This window comes from Grus americana, chromosome 26 (assembly GCF_028858705.1).
Source record: "Grus americana isolate bGruAme1 chromosome 26, bGruAme1.mat, whole genome shotgun sequence".
NCBI lineage: Eukaryota > Metazoa > Chordata > Aves > Gruiformes > Gruidae > Grus > Grus americana.
Window position 1 is genome coordinate 4,046,941 of NC_072877.1, and position 7,489 is coordinate 4,054,429.

The following is a 7,489-nucleotide window of genomic DNA, read 5'->3' on the forward strand; positions in this document are numbered from 1 at the left end:
TCAGAGTATGGGTTAGTCAAGGCATGCTCAATAGCCCACCGTACCTGCAGAGGGAAACGTTTCCCGCATATATCCCGCCTTTACGGGGGTTTAAGCAGGGTTTTTGCTTTGCATCTGGGGCAGTTTATAAACCCCCACACACACACATCTAGGAGCTCCTTTGACCTGCCTGCTGCCTGAGTGCAACCCCCCCCGGCAGCCCACAGCAGAGCACGGGGGATAATCCCGGTGCCACCCCGGCGCTGCCATCCCAGCTTGGGGCAAGCCCTGCTTCCCGCGGCGGTGGGGACGGGAGAGTCCCGGCAGGGTCCGAGCGTGTTTGGGAGGGTGAGCGGCCATCTCACACGCTCACATCCTGTTTTCCAAGGGAAGCTCCTGGGAGCAAATGCATCGATAATGATGAAAGAGGCAGAGTGTACCCTGGGTACCGAGAAGGTCAAAGCCCGCTGCTGGCTGCCTGCGCAGGCAGGGCTGAGGTCACTCAATTTGCTGTTTATTAGCCTGTTCCCACAGTGTTTTGCCCTACGGACGCAGAGCTTCGGTGGAGGGAGCCATGCTGCCCTCCGGGGCAAAGGATGGGGCTGGGCAGGGCTGGTGGGTTCCCTTCTCCTCGCCTAGGGCACCCCAGGGTGGCTTTGAGGGGACAGACAGGGATGGAGAGGTGGGAAACCTGGCAGGGTGAATGCAGCTTGTTACCCCCGCGGTGGTGAGCAGCATCGCTTCCCACCAGAGAGGAGGCAGAGGCAGGAATCTCGCTGCTGGGGCAGATCCTGCCCTGCCCAGAGCAGGCAGCCCCGAGGCTGGGCACGGCCACTGGCCAGCGTCGGGCTGTGGCTCTTCCCGAGGCTACGGCAGCCTTGTGAGAATTAGGGAAAGGGGCATCGAGATTCTGAAACCCAGCCAGTGTCAAAGGCTACACTAAAGCAATCTCAGGTCCTTCTCCTGCCCCCCAAATCCCTGTGCAATTATGTTTTCAGATTAAAAAAAAAAATCATAATAAAGCTGTTTTCTTTCCCATGTTGCTGCGGGGAAAGCCTACGGCAGCAGCAAAAGCAATGCCTGCGGGCAGTTATTCCCAGTTTCTGACATTTCTAACACACCTTGCAGCAGGGTTTCATTTCTGACATTTCCATCTCCCTCCAGCCACAGGTACCCTGAGAAACGAGAGTCCTCGTGCTGCCACCGGGACCTGCGACGGTTTTACAGACCTTTTCACAACCCCTTGTCCATCATTTCTGGTTTTCCTGCAGCTATTGCTAAAGAAAAATGGGGTGGGGGGGAAGGAGGGAGAAGTTTGCAATAACATTGGTACAGATTTCACAAAAAGTGTGGAAACTGTCGTGAAAAAAATGTCAGCAACAAAAATAACATCTGAGAGTAGCCGTGCTTTCAGGCAGAGGTTTCCGAGGAAGAGAGGAGCATCCCGGTGGTGGTTTTGCCCGGCTCTGCCCCCGGCCGTGGGGCAGCAGGATGTGGGTCTGGCCCCGCTTTGGGGAGCAAAGGCTGTTTTGGGTAAAGCTGGGCAGGGATGGGGGTGCAGATCCTGCTCCCGCGCTGGCAGGGAGGGAGGGAGCATCAGCAGCCCCGAGCGGAGCCGCCTGCCAGCCCGGCCATGGCCACCGGCCAAACTGCCACATGCCACCTCGGTGTCAGACCCCCGGTGCTGCCCGCGGTGGCGTCCCCCTGCCCCTCCTCTGCCCCTCTCCAGCTCCTCGTACCCCCGCTCCTCACAGCATCCCTGCGTCCCAGCGCTCCGGTGCCCTCCTGGGCCTGACCCTGCACCCATGGCACCGTGCAAGGGCATCGTCCCCGCTTGCGCAGCCCCGGGCTGTGTTTGCTTCTGCGCACGATGTTTGCAGGGTGGAACAACAACAACAACAACAACAACAACAATGAGGAGGAGGAGGAGAAGGAGGTCAGGCGCTTCCCTGCGGGCTCTGGCCGTGGCTGCGGTGGTGGCTCCCATGCCACGGCAGCTATTTTTAACCCGTGCATTCCTCCTGCCTCCCCGGTGTTTCTCAGAAACTTCCTTCTTGAGGGAAGCAAATGGGGAAAAGGTTCCTCCCCGCAGCCTGCACCCCGAGCTCATGTCTGGGTGCTGGGAGAAGCGGCTGCCCCAGTGCCCTGTTCCCTCGCCCAGCCCACCGGGATGGAGACCCCCGGGGCTGTGAGGGGTTCTGGGTCCCTCTGCCCTGGCAGGTGAAACTCCCTCCTCCGGAACTGGGAGCTGAGCAAGATTTCACAGCTCCAGGCACCCTCATCGCTGCCCAGAGCCATCTTGCACAGCCCGGCCCCAGCACCCACAGCGCCTGCAGCCCAGCTGCTTCTCTTGGCGTGCCGTGCCGTGCGGGCGGGTGTTTCCGTCGGCACATAGTTCGCATCACACCCAGAGCTCAGCTTTTACGCTTATGCATCAAGTGCTGCGAGCGGCTTTGTTGTTTGGTGACTCCCGGGTGCTTTGGTAGGGGAGAGAGGAGAATGTGGATGAGGGGTCCTGCGGCTGCAGCCAAAGCACTGGGGGATGCGCTGGGAGCCAGGAGGAGGAGGAGGCAGAAGCTAAACCACTTTCCAAACCCTGAAGACAGAACCCATGCTGGGAGCTCAGCCTCGCCTCCTGCAGCAGACCTGCCTGAGCAGCCCGGCTCGCACGGATCCGGCACGGCCATGGGGCAGCCAGGCTGCTGAGGGCAGGCTGCTCTCAGTGCACGCAGGGAACGAAAACCTTTCCCTGTCCAGGCATTTCCATGGTTGCGACGGGCAGCACGGCTTGTGCGGGCAGGGCAGGGTGTTGTAAGAGCGGGGAGCCTGCCAGCAGGAGCTGCCGGGCTGGCGGAGGGACCGAGCCCCTTCGAGGTCAGGAAAGGTCCAATGAATATTTTATTTCCTAACTGGCACATGGGCCTTTTGGCTCCCAGAAGTGACCCGAAGCATGAGCAAGGGCAGCGAGGGGATTCCGGGTGCTGCGACCCCACAGCCAGGGTGGCTCTCTGCAGCCTGCCCAGCCGCCCTGCCGCTTGCCTGCTCCTGCCCCGGGGAAGAGCTCAGGATCCATCCGAAGTGCAGGCAGATTGCTCATAAACGCTTTCCATCTCCAGGCCAGCTTCCAACCCCATCTACAGAGCAGGCTGGAGCCGGCCGGCACGTGCAGGAAGGGGCAAACGCAGCCACCGGCACGTGGCAGAGGGATGCCGGGCGCCATGCAAAGGGTGCGGATGGGAGCCTACGGCCAACGGGCAGAAGCTTCCCTCCCGATCCAGTGATGCATCCCAGCTCCTGGGAATCTGATTCGGTGCCATTTGCCCTCCCTGCTCTGTTCTCCTCCCACCCCACAGTCATTTCTGCCAAGCTTTCCCATCGCAAGCAGCAGGAGACCCCCCAGCCCGCAGCGCAGGAGAGCCCCTGCGGCCCCTCGGTCCGGGGCAGAGCTTGCTGCGGGTGCGAGCAGAGCCGTGGCTTGTGCGAGACACTGGTGCCAGGCGTGTGCCCACTCCATGCCAGCCCGCAGGGATGTCCTTGCCTCTGCCAAATTGCCTTTGCAAGGCCGTGAACCAAACGGCACGTCCCAGGAGTGCGTTTTGGGATGCTGAGCATCCCCCAGCAAGTGCCAGCCCTGATCTGTGCCCAGGGGACGGGGACATTGGGGACCACGGTCCTGCTGAGCCCTGGCCAGGGTTTTCCTCCTCGAGGGCTGCGGGCAGGGCGGAGGTGCGCTTCCCACGGGCAGGATGGGCTTGTTTACCGGGGGCAACTTTTATCTGCACAAACAGCCCTTGGGCGGGCAAAGTGGATGTGGGTTTGTCGTTATCTCCGCCGGCAATCGGAGGGGAATGTAAACACGGATGGGGTGGAAATGCCGCCGCAACAGGGACATCCTCACCCGGGGGGTCGCTGCGGTGGGCAGCAGCACCCAAGGACCCACCGTCCTGCATGGGGCTGGAGCTGGGTTTCCAGCTGGGAGAGCCGGGGTGCAGTGTTGGGTTGGAGAGAAGCCCTCCTGCCCTGGATCCATGCAGATGGGGAGATGATGGATGGGGTGAGACAAAAGCCGCCAAGTCCCCGCTGCCCACCACACAGAAGTTTATCCTCCCCTCAGTTTATTTTCTTCCTGTCTGCAGCAAACCCTCCTGTAATCAGCAGCCCAGTTAGTATTGGTGGAAGTGCCGCCGGCGATAGCCCGGGGATGGGCAGGAACTGCCCCTCGCTGCCCGTCCCCCGAGGCTGCTCTCACGCCAAGGGCCGCAGGGCAGCGGACAAGGGGGCTGTTCCCTGCGGCAGCCCCCAGCCGTCGTGCGCGCAATGCAAAATTTAGTATTTCATGACTTATAAGACCTGTTTTCCAAGAGCCACCAGGTACGTTTCCCTCCCTGGGAGCCTGCTAGGGGAGCAAGCGTTTCACAAAAAGCCAACCCTGCTCAGCTAAAAGTGATTTAGACCAGGTCGGTAGCAAAGACGCTGCAATTGCTGGTGAGCAGGCGAAGAGACAGACACCTACGCGAAGCACTTCTGCTCCTGATTTAGAAGGCAATAGCCTTGTATCACATGAGGATGATGAAGGGCTTTCCAGCCCTGTTAGCTGCCCAGAAAGGGCAGATAAAATGCCCTCAAGATGAACATACTGTAACCAGCGGGTGCTGGTAGCGTGGGCAGACCAGCACCATGGCCCGATGCCTCTTCTCTGCCCGCCGGCGCAGGGCAGGCAGCACCAGGGCGGCAGGAGCTGGTGTCTGGGGGCATCTCACAACCCTCCTGGCCAGGAGCATCCCTGGTCCCTTGTGTGCTGCCGGGAGCACCAAGCTGCACCAGGCGGTGGGACGGTGATGCCGTGGTGGGGTTGGGGTCCCCGTATCCCCCCTCATCTCTTTTCTTGGTGGTTGTTGGTGCTGTCCCCATGCACAGAACCTCAGAGAAATGCCGGATGGCCCAGTGAGAGGTGGCACAGGGGTCCTGCCCCCCCCAGAGACATCACTGATTTATTGCCCGGGGCTGGTTGTTCCCTGGGTCCAGGTGGTTTCCCCTTTCTTTCTTCTTCCTTTTTTTTTTAGTCTCCAGCCTGTGTGGGAAATGGGAGACAGAGACGGATGAGGAGGAAAGGCTATTGTTAGGGCTCTGGGCTGTGCATCCCGGACCAGCTTGCTCGGTGCCAGCTGGTTTCTGGGGAGGTCTCTCCAGCGGTGGAGATTGTATCAGCAGAGTCCAGGAAGGACGTCGCTGCCAGCCTGGGAGAGCAGCATGTTCTCCACGATGGGCTGGAGCTCTGCAGCACTCAGTGAAGGCGGTGAGAGCTGAGCGTCCGCATCCTTGGTCTGGGACAGGGACTGGCTGTCTCACACTGCTCGGCTCCGCTGCAGCCTTTTGGGATCTCCTGGGCACCCCAACTGCTGTGTGGAAGCCCCCCCGATGGGGATGCGCCAGCAGGTCTCATGGCGTGAAGATGCTGTCACTGCAGGATGGAAAAGGTCTGGTCCCCCGAAGGGGCATCTCCAAAAAAAGCATTTTGTGGGATTTTGAACACCCTGGAGGGTCCCCCACACACACTCACTGTTGCAGCCAGGCCTTGCCCACACCCCAAGCCGGGGTCCCCCAGGCGCCAAGGGCAGATGCCCCGATGAAGCGGGGGCTCGTGGCCCCCTGCTCCGCCCTGGCCAGGATGTGCCCTTAAAGCCTGACCTCCCCCCAGCTCCTTGACCCCGTAATGGTCCATTCTCTGGGAGGAGGAAATGGCAGTGGACCTTTTTATTTGGCGGCAGGACGCCTTGCTGGGTTGGGGGTCACTGCTGATGTCATTCGGCAAGGCCGGATATGTTATTTTCCTGCCCCAGCGCCCAGTAATCGATTCAGCAGCTGGCACGGGGCGAGGGCTGCCTGCCTGGCACTGCAGCCTGCCCAGGGTCCTGGGGGTCCTTGGGGGGCACCACAGCCTGCCTGGGGTCCCGGGGGTCCTTGGGGGGCACCGCAGCCTGCCTGAGGTCCTGGGAATCCTGGGGGGCACCGCAGCTTGCCTGGGGTCCCAGGGGTCCTTGGGGGGCAGAGCCCTTGAAGCGCCCCTCTCCATACCCCAGCCTGGCAGGAGACCGCTGCCCTGGCCACACAGATGCTGCCCTGGAGAAAGGGCTCAGAGCCCCCCCCCAGGGACCCCCAGCACCCCAGGGTTGGAGCATGGCTCCGCAGGGATGAGGTTTCGTTCCCCAGGGATGGGGCAGTGGTCCAGCAGCCGCGGGAGCCGGCTCAGCCCCGGCCGGCCGAAGCAGGGAGGGCAGCGAGGTGCCGGGGTGATGGAGGGGTTTGGGCAGCGCAGGGGCCGGCCGCGTCCCACCACCGCCCGGGCCAGGAGAGCAGCCGCAGCCCCTTGCCAGGGACGGTCATTGCCACAGCCCCGGCCTCCACCGCGGTCCCCGAAGCGGTACCGACATCCCCGGTGGCCCCGCCGCCCCGCCATCGGCAGGTGTCAGCATCGGACCGGCGTCCCCGTGCCGGCACCCTGCGGCCGCTGCTGGGCGAGCAAGGAGGAGCTGCAGGAAGGGCTTTCTGCAGCTGAAGGGCTTTCTGCAGCGGGGACCGCAGCTGCGGGGGGGGGGACACACACACAGCAGGGAGCGGGGTCGGCATGGGCGTGCAAAGCACCCGGCCCGGGTAGCGGGGGCAGTGCTGGGGGTCTTGCCCCCTTCCCGCCGTGCTGCCCCGCTGACGAGCTCGGGGAGCCCCTCTTCCTCCGTCCGCAGGCAGGGCTGAGCTGCCGGCACTCGGCACACTCGTGAGCAGGGTGGTCCTGCGTTGGGGGCGGGGGGGAGCCGGCTCTGCCCCTGCCCAGGGATGCTCGGAGGGGCTCAGTGCTCTGCCCCCGGCCCGGCCGGGCACAGCAGGTCCAACCCGCCCTGCTGCCCTCCCTCTGCGCTTCAGCTTCTCTTTAAATGGTTTAGCTAATAAAGTTTTAAGAAAAAAAATCTATTTTTCCAATGCCTCGAGGCCCGGGCAGCCCCGACCGGAGCAGTCCTACCCCACCCGGGGCACGGCGTGGGGGGGCGCCGGACACGTGTGCAGACGCTGTGTGGGCCCCCCCGCGTTTGTTTCCTGCCCCCCCCCCTCACCCCCCCCTTTCCCCGGAGGTGGCAGAGCCATTTGGGCTGGGGGTCTGCCACCCAGGCGGGCAGACATCTGTCCCCGCAGGGTTCACACGGGGCTCACCCGGGACCTCCCACAGCGGCCACCCCAGCTGCACGCCCCCCGGTGGGGAGGAGGCAGCGGGCAGCGCTGTCAGCAATCCCTCTGCACACCCTGAGGGGTCACCGCAGGGCGGGGGGGGGGGGGGGTACGGCACAGGGTGGGGGGGCAGGGGGCAACGCGCCCCCCCCACCCCCCCTACCCCGCGGGACCGGGGGGCACAGGGACCCGCCGTGCGCCCAGGCGCGCCCCGCCCCGCCAGGCCCCGCCCCCTGCTCAGGTTAAACCCCGCCCCCGCCCCCGGCCCTGCCCCGCCCCCTCGCTCGATTTC